At 52.2% G+C, this 9,622-nt stretch overlaps 1 pseudogene; it reads right to left on the bottom strand.

Moving 5' to 3' along the window:
* Window positions 1-794: 794 nt before the first annotated feature.
* Window positions 795-4,056, bottom strand: LOC119939409 (annotated as a pseudogene).
* Window positions 4,057-9,622: the final 5,566 nt, after the last annotated feature.

Consider the following 9,622-nt stretch of genomic DNA (forward strand, 5'->3'; position numbering starts at 1 on the left):
GGCTCACTGTCTTAATCCCCATTTCACTGATGAGGTAACTAATGAGAAGTGAGGTGATTTGCCCAAGATTACGCAGCAGCCGAGGGGCAGAGCTGGGATCAGAATCCAGGCCCTCATTCTATCCCCTAGGCCCCACTGCTTCTTTAAGGGGTTAGGGTTAGGGCCCACCTGCTCTGCAGAGCCCTCGGACAGCTATGAGGAAGAATGCGGTAGAACCGTTCACTGACCTGCAAAAATGTTGGTTATGAAAGGAGCCTCTGTCCTGCCTGTTGGCAGACTCCATCCCTTAGGACGGCACAGACCCAATCCACGAACAAGAGACCACTGACAGACCTGAGGCTGGGGTTAAGAGATTTTTATGCATTGTTCCCCGTGTGTATGAGACCAGAGGGTACCGGGGCTTATCTCGGGGGGCACCCAAAGGCGGTCAGAGATGACCCGGGTGGACATTCTGCGACCGAGGCTCGGGTGGTCACGGCCGGGGGTGTCGAGGAACGGCGAATCCGGTGCTTTGCCGGATGGCTGCCGGTGGATTCCGGAGGGAGGCGGTCCAGCTGGTGGGCCGCGGGCCCGCGGTCCACAATTGTGGAGTCGCTGCTCTATCTATCGCTGGCTTTATTTCGGTGGGGGCCAGTGTGGGAGTACTGAGAGGAGATGAAGTCAAAGGAGGGAAAGGGCACGGGGGCAGGGGGAGGGGTGTGCGGGGAGAAAGAGTCCCCAAGCATTGCCTGCCTCCCTGCCCATCCCTCCCCGTGACTGCCACTGTACCCCCTGCAATCTCTCCCTCAGGAGGATCAGGGGGCACTTAGTGGCAGTGCTGTAGGGAGTTCAGGCCCACAATCCCACCTATTCCTACCCCGTCCTCCCACTCCCCCTCACTTTGCCACCTCTACGGCCCCCCTGCAATATGGGGCTGCAGAGATGGCCTCCGGCCACAGAGGCAGACACAGTCGCATGACCCCATCGCCAGACATGGAGGTTCTCTCTCTCTCTCTCTCTATCGGCCACCTCTTCCCCTCGTTCTTCCCGGAAGCGGGGACGTCCGGGTCCGCTCTCAAGCTGGAGGGTAAAAATGACCTCTACGCAGATTTTGAAGACGAAGACCCAAGGCAGAGGTGAAAGCCTTGATTTGGAATCGGCCCGAAATTCCCTCACCCACACAATTCACGCCGCGGATCGCCGGGGAGCCCTCCTCCTCCGGAGGTCTTCTCCGACCCCTCCTATCTCGGCCCGGGGGCCGCCGGCCGTGCCGTCCCGAAAGAAGCCGTCTCCCAGAGGGGATTTGAATTTACGGGGAAAAAAATCATTCTCTTACACCAGATCCTCTGCTGAAAACGGTGGCTCACTCTGGGCCCGACACACAGCCGGAAGAATCCCACAGACCTGTCGGTTTCTCCTCCGTCATTCTGGGAGTCACGGTTGAACCCTGCATCTACAGAAAAGGCGAGAGAGACATTTAGAGACTGTCCGGTACCTGATGGGGCTGCAGATATACAGAAAATCGTCAACTCGTCCTGGGCAGGGACCGTGTCTGTTGGCCGCATTATACCTTTCCCAGTGCTCAGTACAACGCTCTGCACACAGTCGCCCATCGTGGACTGAGATCGGTTCAATAAAGGGATGCGGGAGGAATCCGATTGTGTGGTAGCACATAGGCTCAACTAATCATTGGACCCTTTTTAAAAACTAACTTCTTTAGAACGAGCCAAAAGTGAGAGCTGAGGTCTAGCTGGTAGGAAATCCAAAGTTTGTTGGATCTAGAGTAACTCAATCAGTGGCATTTATTGAGCACTTACTTTGGAGATTAAGCACTTGAGAGAGTACAAGACAGCAGAACTAGTAGACCCATTCCTTTCCCCCAGTGAGCTCACAGTCTGTAAAGGGATACAGCCATTACTATAAATAAATTCTAGATATGAACTAAATAATAATAATGGCATTTGTTAAGCACTTACTATGTGCTGAGCACTGTTCTAAGTGCTGGGGTAGATACAATGGAATCAAGTTGTCCCACACGGGGCTCAGTTTTTATCCCCACTTTACAGATGAGGGAACAGAGGCCCAGAGAAGTTAAGTGACTTGCCGAGGTCACGCAGAAGACAAGCGGCTGAACCGGGATGAGAACCCATGACCTCTGACTCCCAAACTCGTGCTCTTTCCACTGAGCCACGCTGCTTCTCTAGATAATTATCATAGCACTTTGGGAGCCTTGTTGAAGACTTCAGAACTCAGACTGCCACTCTCCCAGAATAATAATAAAAACAATGATGGCATTTGTTAAGCGCTTACTACGTGCAAAGCACTGTTCTAAGCTCTGGGGAGTTTACAAGGTGAGCAGGTTGTCCCACGGGGGGCTCACAGTCTTAATCCCCATTTTACGGATGAGGTAACTGAGGCACAGAGAAGTTAAGTGACTTGCCCAAAATCACACGGCTGACAGTTGGCGGAGCCGATATTTGAACCCTTGACCTCTGACTCCAAAGCCCCGTGCTCTTTACACTGAGCCATGCTGCTTTGCTGCTTCTCAGAAGAACTTACCCCTGAGACTTCTACCATCCTGAAGTGCAGGCTGAAAAAGACAAGATGAACTTCAGCTGGGGTTTTGTTCCTCCTGAGGAAGGATCTCTCTGGGGTTTCGCTCTTCCTCGTCGCCGATTCCAGGGCAGCTCCAGCCTGGGCAAAGCCAAACAACGGGTATCACGGGGTCCCTGCCACCACCGCAAGTCTTCTCCCAGATAGGTACGTCCCGAAGCCGGTCCCCACGCCACGTCGGGCTGCTGGTTCTGATCGTCAGGGAGGACTCCGAAGACCTTCGTGGCTCCTTCGCCGGGCCGGAACCGGTGAATTATCGGGGCACTGGAAGTGCAATCAAGTGCTATGGGGTTGAAGGAGGGGTGAATAAAGGGAGCAAATCCAAGTGCAGTTATTGAATCAACATGTTACAGGCTAAGAAACTCAGGCACGGCAATGTTAAGTGACCCGCCCGAGATCTCAGAGTGGGCAAAGGGAAGAGATGGGATTAGAACCCAGGTCCTCCAATGCCCAGGCCTGAATTTTTCCTGCTCAGCAGCACTGCCCAAACCCAAGTTTTAAGAAAAGATAAAAAGCACCCTGCCCCAAGGTAACAGTGCTTCTAACCTGTTCAGTAGGCCCAGAGTCTGAGAAATACGGTCCATCAGGTCACTACAAAGATAGTAGAGCGGACCGGTGGGGACGATACAGGTGGAAACTCTTCCGGTGATCGTCGTCTGAATGAGCGGGAAGCTCTTCGACCCATTGGGCCTCAAATATGGCCGAGCCCCAATACCGAGGGTAAAGTCCAACCGAGGGCGAAGTGACAAAGCCAAAGCCGTCTTCCCTCTCCCTAAAGCCCAGGCACAAAAACCCAAACTGAGAAGAATCAATTACCCAAGGTTCTAAAGCCAGTCCCTCATTTTTCTGGCACCAAAATTTTTCTCGCTCTGCCCGATACTCAGGCCATGAAGACCCAACTGGGAGAGTTACATCTGGGGTTCGTGGCACGAAGCCGGCCCCACTTTCGCTGGCACCCATACTTTTATCATTCTTCCCGGCACCCGGACCGTGAAAGCCCAAAGGGGGAGACTCAGATCTGGGGTTCAGCGAATGAAGCCGGTCCCCTTTCGCTGACACTCCTATTTCACTGTTTTTGCTGGTGCCTGGGCCGTAAAGACCCAGATGGGAAGACTGAAGTCTGAGGGTCATGGCCTGAAGTCAGTCCCCACTTTTGCTGGCACACGTCATTTTTATTCTTCTCGACGCCTCGGCCTTGAAGACCCAAAATAGGAACACTCAAATATAGGGTTTGTGGCATGAAGTCAGCCCCGCATTTTGCCAGTGCTCATGTTACTATTGTTCTTCCCGGCACCGAGGCCACAGAGACCCAAATGGGAAAACTCAAATCTTTGGTTCATGGCATGAAGCCAGCCCCTCTTTTGCCAGCCCTCGTGTTATTATTGTTCTTACCTGTGCCTGGGCCACGAAGACCCAAATGGGAAGGCTCAGATCTGGGGTTCGCTGTGTGAAGCTGGGCCACATTTTGCCAGCACTCACATTATCTGTTGCCTTTTTGCCTGGGCCATGAAGATCCAACTGGGCAGACTTGAATATAGGGTTCATGGCATGAAACCAGTCCCCTGTTTTGCCAGCACCCTTGTTATTATCAAGCGTTCAAATGCCTGGGCCACGAAGACCCAAAAGGAAGTAAAATCTGGGGTTCATTTCATGAAGCCACACCCTCTTTTGCCACCATTCGTTTTTATTGTTCTTCTCAGTGCCTGGGCCTTGAAAACCCAAATGGGAAGACTCACATCGGGGGTTCACGGCATGAAGTCACGCCCCCTCTTGCCGGCATCAATATTTCTCTCTCCCCCTGGTACATGGGCCATGAAGACCCAATAATGGAGTGAAATCTGGGGTTAGCAGCATGAAGCCAGTACCACCCTTTTGATGGCATATTTTTATTGTTTGTTCCGGTGCCCCGGCCGTTAAAAGACCCAAATGAAACTGCTCAGATCTGGAGTTCATGACATGAAGCCAGACCCCCCTTTTGCTGGCACCCAAATTTTTTAATTATTCTCCCCAGTGCACAGGCCATGAAGACCCAAATGGGAAGGCTCAAATCTGGGGTTCGTGGCATGAAACCACTACCCCCTTTTGCCGGCCCTCAAATTTTTAAATTTTTTTTTCTGGTACCCAGGCCATGAAAACCCAAACGAGAAGACTCAGATCTGGGGTTTGTAGCCTGAGGCCAGTCCCGTCTATCTTTATTGTTGTTCCCAGGGCCAGGACCATGAAGTCCCAAATAGGAAGGTTCATATCTGGGGTTCGTGGCATGAAGAAAAGCCCCTTTTGCCAGAATCCACATTTTTTTCTCTCCTCCGGTACCTGAGCTGTGAAGACCCAATAGAGAAATAAAATCTGGAATGCATTGTACACCCTCTTTTGCCAGCACTCATTTTTTTTGTTCTTCCCAGTGCCCGGGCCACGAGGACCCAAATGGGAAGACTCAAATCTAGGGTTTGTGGCATGAAGCCAGCCCCCACTTTAGCCGGCATCCATCTTTTAATTGTTCTTCCTGGCACCTCGGTCATGAAGACTCAAATTGGAAGACTTAAATCTGGGGTTCATGGCATGAAGCCAGTTACGCCTTTGCCGGCAGCCATAGTTTCATTGTTGTTTCCAGTGCATGATCCATGAAGACTCAAATGGGAAAAAAACTGGAGGTTAGTGGCACGAAGCCAGACCCCTCCTTTTGCCGGCATCCATATTTTCAGTTTTTTTCTGGCACCACAGTTATGAAGACCCAAATGGGAAGACTCAAACTGGGGGTTTGTGACATAAAGCCAGCACCCGCTTTGGCCAGGATACATGTCATTATTGTTCTTCCCAGTGCCTGGGCCATGAAGACCCAAATGGGAAAACTCAAATATGGGATTTGTGGCATGAAGCCAGTTTCTCCTTTTGCCAGAACCCATATTTGTAATTACTCTTCCCAGCACATGGGCTGTGAAGACCCAAATGGGAAGACTCAAATCTGGGGTCTGTGGCATGAAGCCAGTACCCACTTTGGCCAGGACACATGTCATTATTGTTCTTCCCAGCGCCTGGGCCATGAAGAACCAAATGGGAAGACTCAAATATAGGATCTGTGGCATGAAGCCAGTTTTCCCTTTTGCCAGCACCCATATTTGTAATTACTCTTCCCAGCGCCTGGGCCGTGAAGACACAAATGGGAAGACTCAAATCTGAGGTTTGTGGCATGAAGCCAGTACCCCCCTTTTGTCAGCACCCGTATTTGTAATTACTCTTCCCAGTGCCCGGGCCACGAAGACCCAAATCTGGGGTTTGTGGCATGAAGCCAGTACCCCCTATTGCCAGGACACATGTCATTATTCTTCTTCCCAGTGCCTAGGCCCTGAAGACCCAAATGGGAAGACTCAAACTGGTGGTTTGGGGCATAACGCCGGCACCCACTTTGGCCAGGATACATGTCATTAGCTTTCTTCCCAGAGCCTGGTCCATGAGGACCCAAATGGGAAAACTCAAATACAGGATTTGTGGCATGAAGCCAGTTTCCCCTTTTTCCACCACCCATATTTGTAATTACTCTTCCCAGCACCTGGGCCATGAAGACCTAAATAGGAAGACTCAAATGTGGGATTTGTGGCATGAAGCCAGTACCCCTTTTGCTGGCATCCATATTTTTAGTATTCCTCCTTGCACATGGGCCATGAAGGCCCAAATGAGAAGACTCAAATCTGGGGATTGCGGCATGAAGCCAGTCCCCACTTTTGCCGGCATCCATCTTTTCATTTTTCTTCCTGGCACCTAGGCCATGAAGACCCAAATTGGAGGACTTAAATCTGGGGTTCATGGCATGAAGCCAGTCCCCCTTTGCTGGCAACCATATTGTTAGTGTCGTTTCCAGTGCATGGGCCATGAACACCCAAATGGGAAAACTCACATGGCGGTTTGTGGCATGAAGCCAGTCCCCGCTTTTGCTGGCATCCATAGTTTCACTGCTTTTTCTGGCACCAAGGTCATGAAGACCCAAATGGGAAGACTCAAATTGGGGGTTTGGGGCATAAAGCCAGGACCCACTTTGGCCAGGATACATGTCATTAGTGTTCTTCCCAGAGCCTGGGCTGTGAAGACCTAAATGGAAAGACTCAAATCTGGGGTCTGGGGTGTGAAGCCAGTACCCCCTTTTGCCAGGACACATGTCATTACTGTTCTTCCCAGCGCCTGGGCCATGAAGACCCAAATGGGAAGACTCAAATGTAGGGTTTGTGGCATGAAGCCAGTTTCTCCTTTTGCCAGCACCCATATTTGTAATTACTCTTCCCAACACCTGGGCCATGAAGACCTAAATGGGAAGACTCAAATCTGGGGTCTGTGGCATGAAGCCAGTCCCCACTTCTGCCGGCATCCATCTTTTCGTTGTTCTTCCTGGCACCTCGGCCATGAAGACCCAAATTGGAAGACTTAAATCTGGGGTTCATGGCATGAAGCCAGTCCCCCTTTGCTTGCAGCCATATTGTTATTGTTGTTTCCAGCAAATGGGCCGTGAAGACCCAAATGGGAATACTCAACTGGGGGTTTGTAGCATGAAGCCAGTCCTTGCTTTTGCCGGCATCCATATTTTCACTGTTTTTTCTGGCACCAGGGTCATGAAGACCCAAGTGGAAAGACTCAAATTGGGGTTTTGCGGCATAAAGCCAGTACCCGCTTTGGCCAGGATACATATCATTATTGTTCTTCCCAGATCCTGGGCCATGAAGACCCAAATGGGAACACTCAAATATAGGGTTTGTGGCATGAAGCCAGTTTCCCCTTTTGCCAGCACCCATATTTGTAATTACTCTTCCCAGAGCCTGGGCTGTGAAGACCTAAATGGGAAGACTCAAATCTGGGGTTTGTGGCATGAAGCAGGTACCCCCTTTTGCCAGGACACATGTCATTATCATTCTTCCCAGCGCCTGGGCCATGAAAACATAAATGGGAAAACTCAAATAGAGGGTTTGTGGCATGAAGCCAGTTTCTCCTTTTGCCAGCACCCATATTTGTAATTACTCTTCCCAACACCTGGACTCCGAAGACCTAAACGGGAAGACTCAACTGTGGGGTCTGCAGCATGAAGCCAGTACCCCTTTTGCTGGCATCCATATTTTTAGTGTTCCTCCTTGCACCTGGGCCATGAAGACCCAAATGGGAAGACTCAAATCTGGGGTTTGTGGCATGAAGCCAACCCCCTTCTCCCAGCACCCATATTTTTAATTACTCTTCCCAACACCTGGGCCGTGAAGACCTAAACGGGAAGACTCAAATGTGGGGTTTGGGGCATGAAGCCAGTACCCTTTTTGCTGGCATCCATATTTCTAGTGTTCCTCCTTGCACCTGGGCCATGAAGACCCAAATGGGAAGACTCAAATCTGGGGTTTGTGGCATGAAGCCAACCCCCTTTTCCCAGCACCCATACCTTCTTTACTCTTCCCAGAGCCTGGGCCATGAGGACCCAAAAGGGGAAATCAAATCTGGGATTTGTGGCATGAAGCCAGCTCTCCCTTTTACCAGCACCCAGATTTTAATTGTTCTTCCAGACAGCAGGGCGCAGGGCCACATAGACCCAAATGGGAAGACTAATCTGGGGTTTGTGGCATAAAGCCAGCCCCCTTTTTTCAGTCATTCTGCCCAATGACCAATCAATCAATCATATTTATTGAGTGCTTACTGTGTGCAAAGCATTGTACTAAGCGCTTGGGAAGTACAAGTCGGCAACATAACATAACATACAAGTCGACCAGACCCTGAAGGCTCACAGGGTAAGACAGGCCCATTGTCCATCACTGTGGCCCTGCCCCTTGGTGCCCTGTAGGGGCTCAAGGGTCAGACGGGCAAAAGACTAGGCAGCCCTGCCCTCAGGGGGCTCAGAGTGTCAGAAAGGCCCATTGTCAGTCACGATGGCCCTGCCCCTCCGTTTGGTGCGAGGGGGTCACAGCGTCACACAGACACAACATTGCTGCGGCCCTGCCCCAGGGAGGCGCTCAGAGTGTCACACGGGCACAACATCATCGCAGCCCTGACACCAGGGAGCTCAGAATGTCAGACAAGCCCATTGTCAGTCACGGTGGCCCTGCCCCTCGGTGCCGGACAAGGGGGTCAAAGTGTAACACAGACACAACATTGCTGAAGCCCTGTCCCGGGGAGGTGCTCAGAATGTCACACAGGCACAACATCATGGCAGCCCTGCCCCCAAGGAGCTCAGAATGTCAGACAAGCCCATTGTCGGTCATGGTGGTGCGAGGGGGTCAAAGCGTCACACAGACACAACATTGCTGCGGGCCTGCCCCAGGGAGGCGCTCAGAGTGTCACACAGGCACAACATCATGGCAGCCCTGCCCCCAGGGAACTCAAAATGTCAGACAAGCCCATTGTCTGTCACGGTGGCCCTGCCCCTCGGTGCAGTGCGAGGGGGTCAACATTGCTGCAGCCCTGCCCCGGGGAGGTGCTCAGAGTGTCACACAGGCACAACATCATGGCAGCCCTGCCCCCAGGGAGCTCAGAATGTCACACAAGCCCATTGTCGGTCACGGTGGCCCGACCCCTCGGTGCGGTGTGAGAGGGTCAAAGTGTCACACAGACACAACATTGCTGCGGCCCTGCCCCGGGGAGGTGCTCAGAGTGTCACACAGGCACAACATCATGGCAGCCCTGCCCCCAGGAGCTCAGAATGTCAGACAAACCCATTGTTGGTTGTGGTGGCCCTGGCCCTCGGTGTGGTGCGAGGGGGTCAAAGTGTCACACAGACACAACATTGCTGCAGTCCTGCCCCGGGGAGGCACTCAGAGTGTCACACAGGCACATCATCATGGCAGTCCTGCCCCCACACAGGCACATCATCATGGCAGTCCTGCCCCCAGGGAGCTCAGAATGTCAGACAAGCCCATCGTTGGTCACGGTGGCCCTACCCCTTGGTGCGGTGCGAGGGGGTCAAAGTGTCACACAGACACAACATTGCTGTTGCCCTGCCCCGGGGAGGCGCTCAGAGTGTCACACAGGCACAACATCATGGCAGCCCTGCCCCCAGGGAGCCCAGAATGTC

The sequence above is a fragment of the Tachyglossus aculeatus genome, chromosome 17 (assembly GCF_015852505.1).
Source record: "Tachyglossus aculeatus isolate mTacAcu1 chromosome 17, mTacAcu1.pri, whole genome shotgun sequence".
Classification (NCBI taxonomy): domain Eukaryota; kingdom Metazoa; phylum Chordata; class Mammalia; order Monotremata; family Tachyglossidae; genus Tachyglossus; species Tachyglossus aculeatus.